This window comes from Phoca vitulina, unplaced genomic scaffold (genome assembly GCF_004348235.1).
Source record: "Phoca vitulina isolate PV1807 unplaced genomic scaffold, GSC_HSeal_1.0 scaffold5, whole genome shotgun sequence".
Classification (NCBI taxonomy): Eukaryota; Metazoa; Chordata; class Mammalia; order Carnivora; family Phocidae; genus Phoca; species Phoca vitulina.
The window spans coordinates 30,321,712-30,342,741 of NW_022589708.1; positions in this window are offsets into that span (position 1 = coordinate 30,321,712).

Sequence of the window (21,030 nt, forward strand, 5' to 3'; positions counted from 1 at the left end):
TCTCTCCACTAGGTCATAGAAAAAATTGGCGTAATACATTCAATAACCGCAACCCCACCATTAAAGCATTGTTTTACTCTATCGTGTTAAGACGATCTGAGGTTCAGTTTGTTTAAAAGGTCAGAGTTTCTCAAATTGCAGTCTTGGGAGCATCTGCCACGGTGTTAGTTGTCAGGGAGCGTCCGGAAGCCGGGAATCTCTTCCGAGCCAGAGAGAACCATTTTGAGAAATTCTGGAAGGAATGGGGAGGCTCTGAGGCAGAGCCACCAGACTTCTTTTCCTCTGCTTTGACTGGCTTGCTTCACTTGATCTGAGCCAAAAGGCCAAGAAGCGATTGACTGGCTTGCTTCTTCTCTGCTGGCTCAACATGGACTATGTATCTCTTGGCCCAGAGGACTTGGAGGTGGGTCAGCGACAAAAAGAATCAGAACCCAGCAAAGGGGAGGAGGTGCTCCTGTGAGGTTTCCAGGCAGCTTCTCTAATACCCGCTTCCCCCGCCCTGACCCACTGCTGTGGGGAAAGTTTAGGAGGTTTGGAGTAAACATAGGTATCTCATCCTCACTGTTGTGGGGATACATATCCTCACTGGGTTAACTCCAGAATGCAGCCTGCTTTATTCTTTTTCCGTTTGCATTTGACTTAACTATTTGTATTTAGCACACTGGAGATTTGATGCTTAATTTTAAAATTGAATGTGTTATCATTTAATAACATTTATTCAGTATATATTATTTATATCATATTAAATAAGTATTATTTAACACATGACATTCATTATTAGTAAATAACATTAATATTACTGAGAATAACATTTATTAAAAGTTATTTAAATAAATAGCATTCAATTTCTATTAATACGAATTTAAAATATGGAAATGACAATTTTGAAATGCATGATCATGTTTTCTTGCACAATGAAATAACCAAGTATTGCATTTGAGAATGTCCATACATTGACTCTGTCCTTGTCATGGCCAGTGTCCCTGATTTTTATTGTGAACATCTGAGCAGAGGGTTGTGCCCCCTGGGGCCAACCACAGTCTAGTGGGCTCGAGCAATTTCTGTTCCATCCCCCTCCCCAGATTAATTGAGGAGGCATTTGGGGAAACCAAATGTCAGAATTACAGAAAATCACAAACCAGTACTACTACCCACATCCCTCTGCCCTCTTCTGGAAATATCCCAGTGGTACTGACTTTGAAGTGGGTGGTCTCCTTCTGTGGCCCCAGAAGGAGAAGGGAGCTATACGAATTGCCTGGGCAGAAAGAACTGATGATAATTTGATGTCCTTTGTTATCTCGGGAGGTATGATAATGCACTAAATGAACATTTTGTTATTGGATTTTCGAGACAGTGGGTTTTGCTCTACTGGTAACTATCTGTTGAGAATGAGGTTCTAGGATACAGTTCCAACCTGTGTACTTCTGAGAAAAGAATTTCCAGGATGGGGTTTTTGTGTGGCACCCGCCCCTTGCCCCTGGTTAACATAGCCTGCTTCTTCCAAAGAAGGTGAGAATTCGTCCTTCAAACGTCTCAGCGGAATCGATGGAGTACTTGCACATCGATAAAAGGTCGAGCCTGAATGCCTCCAAACTAATGTTGAGCACAGGCAAAAGAAAAAAAAAAAGAAAAAAGTCAAGTTCTTTAAACCATAGCAATCTTCCTGTCCATTAAAAATAACAAAATTTATTTCCCACATTCAAGAAATTTTTTCAATTTCTCTTCCTCACTCACCCAATTTATCACTGAGTGAATAATGGCTTGATTTTGACTCACACCTAGGAAAGCTCACCTGTGTGGGGGGAGATGGTGCACTCATGGCCAGATTATTCAGTCCAGAACCACAGCCTGATGCTGATACTGGCCTTGGGGCACCTGAGAGGATAAAGCAGGGTGAGGTTCTTTTCTCTTTTCAGCTCAGAAGTATAGGAAGTTGAGATCTCTCCATCTCAAAACTGGGTTCAGCAAAGCATGCTACTTTAGTTCTGTAGTTAGTCATTATACTTATTTTCTAGAAAGATAGGTCAAGGTCATTGAGCTCCATAGATATGTCAGGAATAATGAAATAGAAAAAAACCCATTAATCTGCATAATTGTCATAGTCATGGATGACATTATAGTAACTAATAAAGTTAATAAAAGTTAAACAAAATTTAATAAACCAAAACATCTGCAAAAATTAAGCACCTACTAAATTGACCACTGACGTGATGTTTCATTTTTTGAATTTGTTCTTTAGTTTAGAAATAACTAACAATTAAAAAAGAAGAAAGGGGCGCCTGGCTGGCTCAGTGGGTGAAGCATGCCACTCTATCTCGGACCCGCGAGTTCGAGCCCCACGTTGGGCGTAGAGCCTACTCGAAAAAAAAAAAAAAATAACTTTAATTTTAAATCATCACCGTGAAGTGAAATATTTCATACATTTCATACATAAGTTAAAATTTGCAGTCACCAAAAAAAAACAGTACACCTCTCAGTTTGCACTCTCTCTTTGTGTTTTAAATTTAAACACAAAATAACAACTCTGAGCAGTTACATAGAATGAAAGAATTGAAGTAATTCCATTTCTGTTTCTTTCCTGTACTATCATTGTTTACTTGGAATCTGCCGTTTCAATGCAGGGATGTGTCGTTCCACTGGAGCTGAAGGCACAAACTGCCTGGAGGGGAGTTGGAAGAGTCTTTTTTTTTTTTTTCTTTTTTTAAGATTTTAATTATTTGAGAGAGAGAGACAGAGTGACAGAGAGCACAGGTGGGGAGGAGAGGGAGAAGCAGGATTCCCACTGAGCAGGGAGCCCGATATGGGGACTCGATCTCAGGACTCTGAGATCATGACCTGAGCTGAAGGCAGAGAGGCTCAACCGACTGAGCCACCCAGGCGTTCCGGGAGTTGGAAGATTCTAAAGCATATGAATGTACTCTTGAAATAGACCAGTTCTCGTGTGAGGGGAGGTAAGTGGGGAGTTCTTTGAATTAATTTCCAAGTAGAATACTCAGTGGAGGATAAGTAATAAAACTGTGTTAATTTGAAACTTGCACATATATTATTTTTTTTCAAGATTTTATTTATTTGAGAGAGAGAGAGAGAGAGAGCATGAGGGTGGAGGGGCAGAAGCAGACTCCCCGCTAAGCAGGGAGCCACCCAGAGGTGGGGCTCTATCCCAGGACCCTGAGATCATGACCTGAGCTGAAGGCAGACATGTAACCGACTGAGCCACCCAGGCGCCCCACGTATATTATTTAAAACTCAACCATAATCACACCGATTGTTTAGAATTTAGACCACCAACAAAATGTTTTTTGGGAAGGAGTATTCTATCACTGGATTGTTTAGACTTGCTGGTAGATGGTAACAATAAAAAGCAGGCTGACTTTAAGTCCGTTTTATTGCTTCTTAATAACTCCTTTACAGATAATGCTCTTCTTATTGCCAGCAGCCGAGGCTAAAGAGATTTAAGTGAACATGTGGGACTTCTGCTTACCGGCAACTGACTCAGGTAGGAGGAATACTCTTTCTTTCCTCATCTCTGTAGTGTGTTAGGAGGACATGATGGGTAGAGCTTTAGCACCTTCTTCCGTCATGAGGGGAACTTGAGGATGGAAGCTAGTGATAGGGTAGAGCAGAAAACTTGAGGACCCATGTCCCTGCTTGTGTGGACAATACTAAGTAGCCCCTGATGAGTCATGCCCTTATAGAATCCCCTCCCATTGGGTTAGGATGAAACCCATGACTTGCTTCTTCTAATCAGTGGGACATGGCAAAGGAGATGGGCTATCACTCCCACAGTGACACTTCATTATATGGCAAGGGTGAAAGATTTTGTAGATGTAATTAAGGTCCCTAATCAGTTGACTTCGAGTTCATCAGAAGGGAGATTATTCTGGGTAGACTTACCCTAATCAGGGGAATCTTTAAAAGAGGGCCTATGCCTTCCCTGAATTCAGATATTCCAAGCAGCAGAGACTCTTTTTTTTCAGTTGCTGGTCTTGAAAAAGTAATGCTCCACAAAGGTTCCAGCCACAAAGAAATGAACTCTGCCAACAATTCAATTCTGAGGGAGCTTAGAAGTGGATTGTCCCCCTAGTCTCCTGGTGACAATGCAGCCCAGCCGACACCTTGATTTCAGCCTTATGAGGCCACCCAGCTAAGCCAAAGTCAGACTCTTCACTCACAGACACTGTGAGATAATAAAAGCGTGTTGTTTCAAGCTGTTGAGTTAGTGCTAGTTTGTTATGTAGCATAGAACACGTAGAACACTATTACATTGATGTCCATGCTGTTGCTGTAACAGCCCAGGAATGCCTACCTCCAGGCTCCTTTTACAAAGTGAGCAAGAATTAAATTTCTCACTTCTTTAAACCATTATAATTTTAGATTTTCATTTATAGGCAGTGGACCCTCACCTTAACTGATTCATGGAGTAACGAGGAAGGGTTTATAGAAGATGAGTCATTTGTGGTTGATCTTAAAAGTGGATACAAATTCAGAAGGTGGAAACTGGGGTGTCTGGAGATAGAAAATGATTTTCCTGGGGCAGAGTGAATAAGCATAAATCATAGGTGTTTTGAAGAAATAAGGAATAATTCAGTTTCACTAGATTGAATGAGATGAGGCTGGAAAGGTAGATTAGAGCCAAATCACAAAGCCAGAAGTGCTTGGAGATTATTTTTCAAGCAATGGAGAGCAATGGAGATTTTCTGACCAGGGCGGTAGCATGAGCAGAGCTACGCCTTATTTTAGAAATGCAGTATGAGTCAGTTCTCTTCAGGTTGCAGAAACATATCTCAAAGTAGATTTTGTCTCAAAGAGATTTATGGGAAGAGAAACTGGGGAAGAGAAACAGGAACTTAAAACAGGAGCCAGAGACCTCAGCAACCAGAACGAGAGACTCATGCCTTAAGGGCTATTTGTCTTGTTATTTGACTTCATTTTCTGCTGCAAGGAGCTTCTTGTGGCTGGAGCATTGCCCCTTACAGTTGCCCACCTAAGGGGAAAGAAGGGACTTCCCTTCCAGCTTTGGTTGAAGATATCTCTGCTGGAAGCTACACTTTGAATGGACAACCTTGGAATAATCCCAAAGGCCAATGGGATATGATGATTGGCCTGAGTGTGTGAGAGAGAGAGTGTGTGTGTGTGTGGGGGGGGGGGGGGGGGGGGGGGTGAGGTGTCTGCTACTAGAAAAAGCCTGGGGAATCAAAACAAAATGTTTATGTAAGTGCAATTTGAATTTCACGATTCTGTCTTTTCCTATAAGGGTCTCATGGACAAATGATGTACTCTTATGATTATACCCCACTAGGGAATAAAATTTGAGTTGAATTTATATTTAATTTAGGAATAAAGGTATACACAAATGATTATTCATAATTTTACCAACGTTTTCTCCTTATCTCTGTCAATGTCAACCTAACTCTAAGCTATATAATTAAAATTAGTTTCCATTATACAAGTTTTTAATTCTCAATTATTAATTTATTGTATGTCCAAAGGGTGTAAAATACTGTTATGCTTATCCACCACTGAAAGAAAAGAGAATTTCAGAATAGCTATTTAAATGTACTTTCGGGGCACCTGGGTGGCTTAGTTGGTTAAATGTCTGACTCTTGATTTCGGCTCAGGTCATGATCTCAGGGTCCTGGGATCGAGCACAGTGGGGAGTCTGTTTGAGGACCCTCTCCTCCTGCCCCTCTCCCTGCTCTTCTCTCAAATAAAGAAATAAATCTTAAAAAAAAAAATGTACTTTCAAGTTCTTCAAGTAATCTCAGTGAAATACTAACTCATTGATTAAGAAAGCAATATTCTTTTGCTCAAATGTACTAGTAGACTTAGATAGATAATTGTTAAATAAAATCTGAGGTCATCTAAGAAATATACTATTTTAACCTGCACCTTTTACCATACATACTTTAGGTACCTGTGAAATGTTTGGAAAGTTTAGGGTCTTTTTTTTTTTTTCAAAGTGAGCTCCATGCCCAACATGGGACCTGAACTCACAATCCTGAGATCAAGAATTGAGCCAAGATGAAGTGTCTGACACCTAACCGACTGAGTCTTGTAGGTACCCCTAGTATCTTTTTCTAAATTCTTGGATATATTGATCATCTCTACATTTTATCTGGAAATATTCAAGCATATAAAGTTGACTCAGATCTGTAATTGACATGATAAACACCCATCTGAGGAATCGAAGATGCCAGCATTTAAAATGCCTGAAATACAAAATGCATTTTTCTAAAATGTGGCTGAACTACTTTGTGCAACACTTCCAGTCAGCTACTTGGTGGGTGCAGCTGATACTTTGCACCACTAGGTGCTACTCTTCCTCCATCACATACGTATCTCCAGGCTCAAAAGCAAGATAGATGCAAAACCAACTGAGTCCTTTGTTTCCTGACCGCTATTTAAACACAAGCTAAAACTTCACCGTGCATATTTACTCATCAGTGTAACAATACAGTATTTTGAAAGTGGTTGGCCAAGCATTCCACATTTTGTAGAAAGTGAAGCTTATCCCTGCTTTCTGCAGTATCACCCCATACCACATCTCAGAAAACTAGACTATCAATACCTTTAGTTGCTATTAATTCATATTAATGAAAGGAAGCTATGGGGTTATAATCTCATTTTTTTTTTTAAAGATTTTTATTTATTTGTCAGAGAGAGAGAGAGAGAGCACAAGCAGGGGGAGCAGCAGAGGGAGAGGGAGAAGCAGGCTCCCCGCTGAGCAAGGAGCCCAATGTGGGACTCCATCCCAGGACCCTGGGATCATGACCTGAGCCGAAGGCAGACGCTTAACGACTGAGCCACCCAGGCGTCCCTGGGGTTATAATCTCATTAAAAAGACAGTTGACATGCCCATGATTCCTCCCCAGAAAGGTGTTATATTATGATATCTAAACAATTTTACATGTGAGATAATAAAAAACACAAAACTTGAAGTTATTAGTTATATATTACAAATCACCCAAAGGCCTTATTATTGATCTGTATCTGTGAAGGAGGAAAATGTATGGAATCTGTTTATAGTCTCATGCTAAATATCTTGAGATAGATGATAAGTAGTTGATAGGATCCCTGTTTGTTTAGCTTTTCTGGAAGGATTTCTCCCACCCAGTGCTTGTGGATAAGCACATCGTAAACATTTTTGAAGATAAAGAGGACATAAACCACCCTCCTATTTATGTCCACTGGACCTTTTTGAGAAAAGGTTTTATCAAGGCATCGGATTGAAAACTCAGCAATTCTAAATATTAAAATTTTAAAAATTTCCCTTCCCAATGGATAAACAATTTGAGGTGGGAAAAAATTAAAAGCTAAATAAATTGTGATTAAAAAAAAACCAAAATAAGCCAATTGGGCAAATTAGATACTTGGAACATATTTCTTCACGTCTTCCCTCAGATTCACCCATCCACTCACTGACTCATTCGTGCAAACTTTTATTGAGCAAGCTTATGTATTTCAGATACAAAAATAAAATGGACTGGCCTCTATGTTGTGAAGGCTTGAAGTTTAGGGTGAGGTGGGGCTGGCAAGGAAGAGAAGGAGAGTCAGATTCGTAAGTAGAGAATTGGCATAATGACAGCTCCTGGGGTCCTCTTTGATTTGAGCAGGATGACAAATATGAATAGAAGGATCCTTTGGTGACCTTCACATGCCTTGAGACTAAGTGGACAAAAACGTTCCGGTGTCTGGATAGATGTGTTCTTGAACTTGTCGGTGGCCGTGCTGTCCATCGCCTGGTAGTCCTGCAGGCAGGGTGTGGCCACATGACCGAGTCTGGGCCAAAGAGATTGATGTGGGAGTGTTGGGCGGGACACCTGGAACAGCTGCTTGCCTTCCTCTGGGTTACCAGCACATCTCATTGTAATTGGGTCATTGGAAATATAATCGACACTGGTTTTTGTTTTACTCGTATCTCTTGAGTCTTGTTTCCCTCTCAAGGAACTATTTTGATTAGAGGAATAAGGACCTGCTTTTTGTTCTAACTTTGGAAATAGGATTTTAGGGTTTCGACAGACAGAAATAGAAATAACATGATGAGCAAATCCAGCAATTCAGCCCCTTTCACACCAGCAAGAGTACAAGTCACCCACAAAGGTTACTTTTGAAGGTCGAAAGAGAATTGAAGTGAAAGGAATATTGATTAATCCAGGGGAAGCCGAAAAGGCTCTGTTCTTCCAGTAGACCCGAAGCGGCAGGATCCAGGCGTGTCATGTTAATAAAGGAGGCTAGAGACACACTGAGAGACAGCAAAAGCGAGAGGTGGGAAATGATCTTTCCATTATTCTCTCTTGGTTAGAAACCCCATTATATGCTCTATTGGCTCCCTGAACTCCTCCTTTGAGGAGAAAAGAATAGTGAAGTGTAATCCCATGTCTTTAAGTGCTATTTTGAGAAGGCCCCACTCATGTCCCCATTTCCCTCCTTGCACCACTTGGATGCGTGCACTCCCTCCCTGGGTACGTCCAACTCCGAGCCTCACCTGAGTAGCTGAAAGTAGCTGGCAGAAAAACCAAACAAACACATAGGCTTTTGATGTTGTGGTACAGGGTGCGTGGCTATTGCCTTATCCTGCTGACAGAACAGACAGACGGTTCCCTCGCTACTCCTCTGAACTGAACATCTGAAGGTCTGATCAGAACATTTAAATACCTAATACACATAGTCAGCCTTCCTGGGGTGCTCTGAGAAAACAGGCAGGATAATCATCTGGTCACTTGAAGCTGCTAACTAGGGAAAAATATTCCTCTTAAATTAAAAAAAAAAAATAAGGCTTATTTGAAACTTAGGGCATCAACTAAGTGATTATACCAATGTTTTAAACATCTTCAGTTTAAGCGGTTTGGATATGCATACGTTATTCTGTCTATGCTGTTATTTTTTCTTAGAAAAACGTTTTGTAGGTAGTAGGTAGAAAGGAAACGTTAAACTGAATCCAGGTTCTTAATCAGTTGAATTCATTCATTCATTCAATCAATATTTCTTGCATGGACACTGTGAATGTGATAAACAGAGGGTTGTTTATTTATTGTAAAATTCATGTAATGTTTGCCTTCTCCGCTGAGGCTAGAAGGCTGCTTGCCTTGCACACAGCTGTAGCCTCAGAACACAGCGCAGGGCCTTACACGTGGTGGAAACGCAATGCCTGGAGACCCGCTTCTTCCACTGTCCAAACAACACGGATACTTGGGGCGGATTGGGATGGGCTGATACAACGTCTAGCTAGAGGGCTAGAGGAATTGGAAGGATGATGGAGATTCTATCAGGAAAAGGGATTGGATAGCCCAAATATGTATAAAATTCATGGAAGAACTCTCCCACTCTCCTTGGGCTATATTAAAAACACCTGGTCCTGTGTTAAATTGGGTAGAGGAAAGCTAAGCTTCCAGATTGTGATGACGTCACACATTGGGACAATTCCTGAGATAAATGAAAGCTGCTTCTTTCTATCTTTAGTATCTCTATATTTCTATGGCTGAAATATTTGCAAACAGTGATAAATGTAGAGTGATAGACCCTTTGGGGGCATGGCTTAAGCGTAAATAATCAAAGGGCTGATGAAAGTTTAACTGCTTCAATTTTTTATTTTACTTTTTAAAGATTTTATTTATTTATTTGAGAGAGAGAGAGAGGGCATGAGAAGGGGGAGGGTCAGAGGGAGAAGCAGACTCCCCACTGAGTGGGGAGCCCGATGTGGGGCTTGACCCTGGGACTCCAGGATCATGACCTGAGCCGAAGGCAGAGGCTCAACCGGCTGAGCCACCCAGGGGCCCGTGACTGCTTCAATTTTTTTTTTTTTTTTTTTAATTACCGGACTTCATTTCTTAGAACAGTTTTAGGTTTACAGATAAAATGAATAGAAAGTACAAAGAGTTCCCATATACTCCCCACCTCCGAGGTTTCTTCTGTGTTTTCCTTTGGTGTAGTGTATTTGTTACAATTGATGTGACAATTGATGGATACATTAGTTTATTTATTTATTTTTAAGATTTTATTTATTTATTTGAGAGAGAGACACAGCAAGAGAGGGAACACAAGCAGAGGGAGTGGGAGAGGGAGAAGCAGGCTTCCCGCGGAGTGGGGAGCCCAATGCAGGGCTCGATCCCAGGACCCTGGGATCATGACCTGAGCCGAAGGCAGACGCCTAATGACTGAGCCACCTAGGCGCCCGGATGGATACATTAGTTTAAACTGAAGTCCATATTTTACATTAGGATTTACTCTGCATTGTATAATTCTATGGATTTTGCTAAATACATAATGATTGCCTCAGTTTTTATCCAGCATAAGGGCTCAATAATATAAGATTTTAGTAGAATGAGGAGAGCCTGGGTGGCAGTCGGTTAAGCGGCTGCCTTCGGCTCAGGTCATGATCCCGGGGTCCTGGGATCGAGCCCCACATCGGGCTCCTTCCTCAGCGGGGAGCCTGCTTCTCCTTCTCCCTCTGCTTGCCACTCCACTTGCTTGTGCTCTCCCTCTCTCTATCTCTATCAAATAAATGAAATCTTAAAAAAAAAAAGATTTTAGTAGAATGAACAGGTGAGAAACCAATATAATTAAAAAATCAATTTGTGCAATAAAATGATTTAAATTATGTGGATTGGCACCATATTATTTAATAGGTTTTTACTTCCACTGTAATGTACTTATAAAAGTAGATTTATTAGTAAATGTTCACTTGTTATACTTGTATGGTTGGATTTATTTAAGTAAATGAATAAAAATGATTATAAAACACTTTGGAAATATTTGATAATAATGAGAGTATTGCCTCACATTTAGTCAAAGATTTAACAACAAGAAGAAAATTCTGCCTTTTTTTTTTTTTTTTCCAAATCTGGTAATCACTGGGTATGCGGACATTTAAGGCATCATTGGTCTACTGTTTGCCATGTATCCTGGCACATGGGGAATGTATAAGACATATTAGCTATTGATTATGATTGTAAGTTCTCTAAAATTAGAGGTGTTAAATCACGGTTTGATCCCTGAAAATGGGAGAGGAGATTAGAAAAAAAAAACCTGTTTACTTTTGCATAAGAAGTTGGTGAGGCAGTTCTCTGAAATTATAGAATCTAGAAAGGAAGGGGCGCCTGGGTGGCTGGGTGGCTCAGTTGGTTAAGCATCTGCCTTCGGCTCAGGTCACAGTCTCGGGGTCCTGGGATCGAGCCCCGCATCGGGCTCCCTGCTCGGCGGGAGGCCTGCTTCTCTCTCTCCCTCTGCCTTCCGCTCTGCCTACTTGTGCTCTCTCTCTCTGTGTCAAATAAATAAATCTTAAAAAAAAAATAAATAGAAAGGAAGTATATCATCTAGTGCAGCTTCTTAACCCAAATTATGAATCCCTTTTATGTCACTTGTCTTCAGTGGGCCTACAGCTTAGATCTATCGCAGGAATGGGAACACAGTTCTTGTTGAAGTGGGATTTCCCATCAATGGGTGGTTTCAGTTGTTCAAAAGGTTTTCATGAGCTAAACCCGAACTTTTCCATTTTAACTTCTACCTGTAGAACCTAGTTTTGCTGTTTGGTATTGGGAAGACTACCGCTGCCATGCTGCCTCAAATAGTACTCCCTTCTAGGCGATTCTACTGTATTCTCGGCTAAACTAAAAAAAGTCTTGCCGTTCTATTGTTTTTGGATTCCTCAAAATCTTGCTTACACTCTTTGGAATAACCTTTGCCAATGGAAATAACTTTTTCTTTATTTATTGTTATTATTATTTGTGATAACACAACATCAGACCTACACTCTTAGCAAAATTTTGAGTACATGACATGGTATTGTTAACTATAGGCACTATACAGTACCGTAGATCTGAGGACTTATTCATCTTGTATAACCGAACTTTGTGCCCTTTGACTAATACCTCTCTGTTCCTCCCTACTCCCAGCTCCTAGGAACCATTATTCTGCTCCGTTTCTATGAGTTTGACTATGTAAGTGATATCATGTAGTATTTGTCCTTTTGTGTCTAGCTTATTTCGCTTAGCATAATGTCCTCCAGGCTCATCCATGTCCCAATGGCAGGATTTCCTTCTTTTTCTAAGGCTGAGTAATATTTCATTTCCTTTCATTTTATATATACCATTTTCTTTATCTATTCATCCATCAATGGATATTTAGATAATACAAGAAAAAATAGACAGGTGGGACTATATCAAACTAAAAAGCTTCTGCACAGAAAAGGGAACAATCAACAAAACGAAAAGGCAACCTATGGAATGGGTGAAAATATTTGCAAATCATATATCTGATATGGGCTTAATATCCAAAACACATAAGAAACTTCTGTACCCTAATAGCAAAAAACCAAGTAACTCGACTAAAAAGTGCGCCAAAGAATTGAATATTTTTCCAAAGAAGACATCCAGATGGCCAATGAAAAGGTATATGAAAGGTGCTCAACATCACTAGTCATCAGGGAAATGCAAATCAAGACAAGAAAAACAACTCGATTGTGATGTCTACAGTAAGACATAAATACCGGTTTTCCTATCAGTTATTGTGTTTCTCTGATTGCATGTTCAGCTTTTCTCTGGAAAATGAGGGATTTGATTTGAATAATTTCTAGAGTCCTTTCCAACTTTTAAAAGCTATTGTATTTGGTGTGTCTCTGTGTGTGTGTTACAGATATTCCATCTTATTGGCTTCTTTTTTTTTTTTTAAGATTTTATTTATTTATTTCTTATTGGTTTCTTGAACTTGCAATTGATGCAGAGTCCCAGATAATTTTTCACATGAACTTCTGCTAAGCTGCATCTTAAGCAACTGTATGATATACATTGATCTCTATTACTTTCTCTCTTGTTTCTTTTTGTTACTGAAGCCTATGTGGATGATTTTGAATGTTAATTCCGTATTTGTTGGATTAGTAAGCCCAGCAAGATATGCGTCATCTATAAATTTTGTTAACATGATTCTCACATATTCGTTTAATTTGCTGATAAAAGTTGAGTAGAAAACAGCTAAAACAGAACCTTGTTTCTACTCCTTTCTCTTCAGTTTGACATTGTGCCATTCATCATCAATCTTGAATAGATCTGTGTTACCAACAATGGGCCCATGTAATTGATATTAAAATCCAGCCTCTCTCCCTAAATTGTCCAAAAAGATATTATGACTGAGCTGTCAAATATCTTGTAAAAATATAGTATACTGTGATACGGTATTACTACATTGCATGAGATTAGCAATGCAGCCCAAGAAGGAAAAGTGTTTTGTTAGAGATGACTTAGTGAAAGTGAGCTGTTATTGTTTCCAGAGGTCAGTTCTCTCTCTAAAAAGTCCATGAACAATCTATTTAATAATCCATTCTGGAATTTTTTAACCAACTGAGCCACCCACTCACTCCATTCTGGAATTTTTTAGAGGAGGAGGTCAAGTTTCTAGTCTTTACTTTCTGGGAACTATCTTTTCTCTCTCCTTGGAAAGCTGAACAACATTGTTTGTCTCTCATTCATGGGTAGAAAAGGTCAATCCTTCAACACTGTTCATATACAGCCTAGAGACTGAAGACATAGAAAGGTACACAGGTGGGTGTGAAAAGTGATTTTTGGAGGGGACTGGGCATTGTCATATTAGTTATGAAATGCTTTCTTCCCCTGTGATCTCGTTATGCCTCCTTAACAGAGTCATAAATAAATGATACATAATAGAGGAATTAATAATAAAGAATATCTTCATTAAGAAATGAGCATTACAGTGCAATGTATCCACACACATACTTTACCTGGGTTTATGGCCTGTAAATGCAGTAGAGGGTTTCCTCCTGTCCCTAAGCTACACAGCCGACGGTGAGACCACTGGGGCTCATCTCTTCACAAACAGCTTGGACTCCACAAGTCTGTCTGAAGAGCACCTGATCATAAGAACAAGTGACTAAGGGGGCTAAACTTGTAGTTGCAGATGCTCTTTCACTAACATGCCTGTAGTTTCAGTTCTTTATAGCTTATGAAGCTGTGGCTTCTTGCTGATGGACAGCCATCTTTCTTCAAAAGAAGCTCAGTTTCACGTACTATGACACTATTTGGAAGGTGTGGTGGTTAATTTTTTGTGTCAACTTGGCTAGCCTATGGTGTCCAGTTGTTTAGTCAAACGCTGGTCCAGCGTTGCTGTGAAGGTATTTTGAAGATGTGATTAACATGTACGATTATTCGGTTTTAAGTAAAGGAGATTATCTTCCATAATGTAGATGGGCCTCATCCAATCAATGGAAAGTCAAGAGAACCAAACACTGAGGTTTCCCAAAGACGAAGAATTCCATCTCAAGGCTTGGGACTCCAGGCTGCCGGCTCTACAAAAATTTTGGGCTTACCAGCCCTCATAATCATGTGAGCTAATTCATTAAAATCAATCGTTTTCTTTATCTTTCGAATGACAGATATTTAGATATAGATACATAGATCTAGATATCCATCCTATTGGTTCTTTTCTTTTGGAGCACCCTGACTGACACAGGAAGGTGTCTTCCCTCCCTATAATGTTCCTGTGTGACACATGAAACTCCCAACGGCCCCCCTGGTGGCCAGTCATTCTGATATTGTGCAGATTCTCATGGGCCATTGACCTCTGGAGCTACTGTGGCTTCCAACAAGATCAGGCACATAGTAGGCCCTTTATAAATATTTAAAGGGATGTTGAATGCAATGTAAAGAATGCAATGTAACTTCTGTTACATTGTTGATATCTCTTCCAGTAATGTCTGCTACAATCGATGTAAAACTTCTGTTTCCTTTACAGGGTACACACGTGTTTTGCCTCTTGTGGGTCCGCCGTACCATGGGCGCTGCAGGGAAACACCACAGGTGGCATCTGAATTGGTACTCTTGCTGCCCTGCCCTCTTTAGGCCTGGTTCTTCATCACTTCTGGGCTTGGGCTCCTGGGTTGGGCACAGAGAGGAAGTCACCGTCTTTGGATTTTCAGGACACCTGGAGTTTCCTTAGACTCCCTTTCTGCCACCTTACCTCTGCCCACTGCTACCTCGACTCTGCCTCCCGGGTGTTGCCATGGCTGAACTTCTAGTTCGGAATAAAACTAAGCTATTTGATTAATTGTTCACCTGAGTTGCAAAGTCTAGGATGACAAGCCCTGAAACTGAAACTTCTAAACTGTCTAGATTTTGACTAAATCCTTGAACCAGAGAGCAAATTTATGTTGGAAATGACTGACTTCTGGGAAGAAGAGGGAACAGCAGATGAAATGCCATTTACCTTGCCCATTTTATTTTTTTTTATTTTTATTTTTTTTATTATTTTTTAAAGATTTTATTTATTTATTTGAGAGAGAGAGAGAATGAGAGAGAGAGCACGAGGGGAGGAGGGTCAGAGGGAGAAGCAGACTCCCTGCTGAACAGGGACCCAATGTGGGACTTGATCCTGGGACTCCAGGATCATGACCTGAGCTGAAGGCAGTTGCTTAACCAACTGAGCCACCCAGGCGCCCTACCTTGCCCATTTTAGACACTACTGATACTACTAGAGAGGTCAGCCAAGAGACAAAGTAATAAAACTCTCAAGGTGAGCACATTTAGCCAGGAACTGTTGGGAGTATAGAAGCGGGATGGAGACAGAACAGGAAGGTGGCAGCAGCAACTGAGGTTTATGATGTGCCCATTATGTGCCCGACACTGTGAAATGCAGTGCTTTCTATCATATTTAATCTCACAAGAGTCAGCATTTTTGCTCTATTTTAAGATAAAGAGCTGAAGTTCACAATATTTAAATAATTTTGCCCCAAATCTTACATTTTAAATAAGAAAGCCAGGAGAAGCGTACAGGTTCATCCAACTCCAAAGTGTATGATTTTTCATATACTTGAGGAAAAGAAACTTATTTTCTAAACATAAATCATAATGGGCAATATCAATTTAAAGTTTAGCAGAGTTTGAGGCCATTTCCTTACTGTGAAATATCACGCATATTTCCGCAGTAACTGGAAAGCAAATTAGGGAAAGGTCCCTCCCCTCACTTAATTATATCAAACAAATGATCTTACAATTATATAAGAAGTTGCCCATTACAGTCTAGCCAGTGGCTTGGCTTCTTGTCCAAACCTCACAGTGAAAAATGCAGACTTTCTGGAACCACATATTAAAATCTCTGTGGTTGAATCAGCCCTTCTTCTTTCTGCAAAACCTAACCTCAATACTATTCAGCATATAGAGAACTCCGGGGATGAGATCCTTAAAGCCCAGTGTCAAAAGGTGAATACCTGATAATCGTCACCTTGGATTCACGCTCGTGAAAACTGGTTTTGTCCTAATTTATTCTCAGACACGTGGGTCTGTCCTGCAGTGAGGTGCCTTGCTTTATAGCCTTGTAAAGAGATCGACCCCCATTTTGGCATATGTATACAGTAACGCAATGATGTTCTTGTGTAAACTGGCTCTGAAGAAAATTCCTAACAGATATGCCAAAAATGGTGAGTGATTCTGACATTTCCCAAATAAGCATATAGTCTCCAAGGTGATTATTTTGAATGACAATCCTCATGTGGAGCATGAAATTGAGTAGATTTGACAGGGCTGCTGAAAAGCTGGAAGAGCACTGAATGCCGAGTCACGCACGAAGCCTCTGTCGGCATCCCTGCCCTGCATCCAGCTCCCTGAGAGGCACCATTTGCCTTCTGTTGCTGCGTGAGGGGCAGTGGAAGTCATCTAACCTTTCTGAGCGTCCTTCCGCATTTGGGACACTGTTGAATGACACTTGCCGACACGGTGGTGATAATCAGGTGAAGCTGACAATACAAAAGCCCTCAAAACAGTGGGGCACTGGAATAGAATGTGGTAACTCATTCATCGTTAACCTCCAGGTGAAGTCCCACAGTTTGAAACCAAGGCCTTCAAGTTCTTAGGAAACACCAGTGATGTTAATAATTAGCCTTGGTGAGAAATCCCAGAATCACCCGTGTGTGTGAGGTCCAGTTACTTCTGTGCTCAGCTTGATATGTAAAGCCACCAGTAGAATCCATTTGTTCAATTTCACAAGCCCCAGAAGACCAGTGGATACTGCTTGCTTTGGAATGTGGGAGCCTGGATCTCAGCACTTTTCACCAACTCACTTTATCCTTGTCTAGAGTAATGAGATCGGAGTAAACATACTAAGGAGCTGGTGCTTTGCAAACCTTTATGGTATTTTAGAAGGCCAGGAATGAAATCTTATTTATCACGTGTAGGACTGGGTTGGGCGAAGAGTAGGACAATAGTGGGTCTATTCTGTCTGTGGGCTCAAATATGTCCTTGGAGATGCCTCCTGGAGGCAAGACTATGCTATCCATAGAAGGCAGAAGTGAGAGCCAAGGACTTCACTCTTTCCTAATCCTAGTTCTTTCACAGCAGCTATTTTGAGTTTTCGGTCACCAGTCCAGGAGCTCACAAGTACAGGGACACTAGAGCACCATTTCTGCCCGTGGCAGGGATAAACGGCTGCATTATGTTGGTCAAGTTACCTAACCTCTCTTTGCCTTGGGTACCTCATCAGTAAAGTGGGGAAAATAATAGAACCGATTTCCTTCATATGTGTAAAGCTCTTGTAGAAGTGAGAAGCTAGAAAAGACAGCATTTAAAAGCATCAATTCTGGGGCACCTGGGTGGCTCAGTTGGTTAAGCATGTGCCTTCGGCTCAGGTCATGATCCTGGAGTCCCGGAATCGAGTCCTGCTTTGGGGCTCCCTGCTCAGTGGGGAGTCTGCTTCTCCCTCTGACCCTCCCCCTCTCATGCTCTCTCTCTCATTCTCTCTTTCTCAAATGGATAAATAAAATCTTAAAAAAAAAAAGCATCAATTCTGAAGATAGATTGCCTCGGTTCAAATCCCAGCTCCACCACTCATTTGCTCATATGATCTTCTAAAAATTGGGTAGTTATAGTACTAGCCTCATAGATGCAATGTGCTAATGCCTGGATGGCTCTAACAGGGTCAGCACATAGTGAGGGCTATATGGAGCCGGCTGTTATATTATTACTTGTTTCTGGGAAAAGTCTCAGACACTGTTTATAAGGATATGGAAATTAAAAATTAAAAAATTTCCAACATTATTAACTTTTTTTCCTGTGTTTGGTTCTATTAACTATAAAAGTCACATCATAGTAATGTTGGGATTTCCTTCATTTTCTAGGCCATGTCCTAGACTTTGGCCATGTCCCTCATTTAACATTTTCTCTCTCTTTTTTAAGGATTAGATATTGGCGTATATTTTACTGAATCTTTATTAAGATTCTTTTATTCCCTGCTTTACTTCAAGTTCAGCATCCAATTCTTTTCTTTTTCTGAAAGCAACAAGTCAATGAATTTTAAAGGCTGCGTACAGAAGGGATTCACACACATTGGGAGGATGATAAATGAATGAAACATTTGTTTGGGGTAATTTCTGATTCTGTGTCTTCTCCCCTTTCCTCAGAGCATTCATTTCAGTGTTTTTGCCATTCATTTACTCCATCAGGATTTATTGCAAAGGCTTGTCAGGCACTCTGACAGGCGGTGGAAAATCGGGGTTCTGACATTTGAATGGTGTTTTACAGCTTACTGATCGTTTATGTTAAATTCATTCAGTCCTCCGAGGCGCTCACTTCATTTCACCCAGCTCTTCCTCCCCTTTTAACTTTATATTTCTCATAACCATCCTCATTTCTTTGCTCAAATCTTTAGTGTGCAGAATATTTGCCAAGTGCATGGGGGGCGCAGTGGGGTGGGAAGTTGACTGGAAGAGAAGGTGGTAGGTGGGGGGGAGATACAAATCAGATGAGAATGTAGGTCAGAGATATTTCCCATACCTTAACACTTTAGGACAAAAGGACAAAGCACTGTCTCTTATTTAGGAAAGTCCAAAGAGTCACTTGCAAAGGAACAATGACCATCCATCTACCCGTCACCAGAAACTGGATTGAGACTAGACACAGAGCTGGCGATTTCCCAACTCCTCCCTTACCTTAAGTATATTTAACATACGCAAGCCAGAGTTATGGTCCTCCCTTCGCTTATAAACACGCAGGCCCTTAAGTCCCAGCACTAAAGTTCCCCAATTACACTTCCTCTTGAATTTCACGATACTAACCAACAGACAAGAAATAGAACATACCAAATTGGCCAGAAAAGTATTTCTCCAGTCTCAGATCACCTGTGTCATTCATTATTATGCCCTTCATGCACAACCTAGACTTCTATAAGGAAATACCAATGGCTTCCTGCAGTAGGACTAGCTTGTGGTGGACGAACGGGTTATGTCAGCTGGCAGAGACTGACGGTAGTACGCTGCTGTGTGCAGGCATGTGGTATCTCTCACATTTGAGCTTATACTGATCTCTTCAAGGGTACTTTGAAGATTCACAAGATACAAGCAGATGATAACCACAGATAAACTTATACTGTGAAATGTACCAAGCTCATTCCTTACCTAGATGCCCTTGACTTGCTTTGCCCTCTGCCTGGAATGCTCTTCCTCCAGGACTTCCCATGGTTCTCTCTTTCTTGTCATTCAGCTCAAATGTCACTTTCATGGAGAGGTCCTCCCGGCCAGTCTATACAAAGTAGTATCTCCACTCTCAGTCCCTCTATCTCATTTCACAATTCTATTTACTTCATGGCATTTATCTCTCCCTAAAGTGGACTTACCCATCTCTATACTTATTATCTCTCTTCCTTACAACACTGTAAGCTCCAAGAAGGCAGAGATGATTTTTTAACACATTGCCTGGAACACAGTAGAAGGCACTTAATGTATATTGGTCAAATGAGCAAGTGAGCAACAGATACTTATTGAATATGCCTATTATATGCCACTCCTATTCTAGGCACTGGGGATGTGCTAATGAATCAAGCAAACTCCCTGAACTCTTGGGAGTTTGCATTCTAATGCAGGGAAACAAAAAACAGAAGGGGAAGCTGCTTGGGTGGGGCTGTGCTATATTAAATAAAGTGATCAAGGTCTTGCTGCAGAAATTTGAAGAAGGTGAGGAGGGAGGCACCTGAAGAAGGTGAGGAAGATAAGGTGGGGGAGGGTAAGCCTTTTAGCAAAGGGGATAGGAAGTGCAAAGGTCCTGAGCAAACAGTGGGGAGGCGAAAGTGGCTAAAGCCAGCAAACTGCTGGGTGAGTGGCAGCAGAAGGGTGGAGAGGTGCTAGGGGGGCAGCTCCAATCCTGTCGAGTCTTGTAGGCCAATGAAAGGAGTTTGTTTTTTATTCTTTTGTGAAATGGGAAGCCACTGGGAGGCTTTGAGCACAGAGACATGATCTGATTTAGGTTATAATAGGATTCCTCCTTTTGCTCTGGTGATAAAATATTGTAGGGGACAAAGGGGGATGCAGTTAGCAGACAATAATGCAATAATCCAGGTAAGAGATGATGGGTGGCTTGGTCCCAGGTGGTGGGCGAGGGATGGGAAGAACTTGTTAATAGTCTGGAAGTATTTTAAAGGCAGAACTGAAAGGATCTGCTGGTACAATGAACAAAGTAATGATATAAAAATATGTACAGAAAGAAGGCTTTTCTGGGGTTTATAGAAAAGAGACTGGTTTTGTCAGTCTTGTGACACTGATATGCCAAATAGTAGCAAAACCATCTAGAAATTCAACATTGGAACTTGGAACTTTTTGTGTCACCTATTATTTATCCCAAAGAACAACCAAAACAAGAGCGGTCAAATATATTCAGTATCAAAGTCTGTACTTGCAATTAAGTGAGCTGGTTTGGGGCTTGATCATATTTCAGCACTCTGACATGAATGAGATAATTGTTTCAGCAGACATAAACATTTCAAAGTAAAAATGACACCCATGAGAAGACTGTAAAGCTCATTGGGTAGTTACAACAAGGGTAAACATTATTACCGAGAACAAAGATCTCCCCTGATTTATCCTGACTGATGGTCTGTACTTCAAACTGATCTGACAACTGCTCAGACTTCTGACCCTTTGCCTACTGGGCTACACGGAAAGCGCTTTGGATCCGATTCAACCTTGCATTCTTCACGATCTGGCGCTGGCAAATGGAGGTGCACAACACGTAGTCATTGACGCGGTGATTTCTTAACATCCTTCAC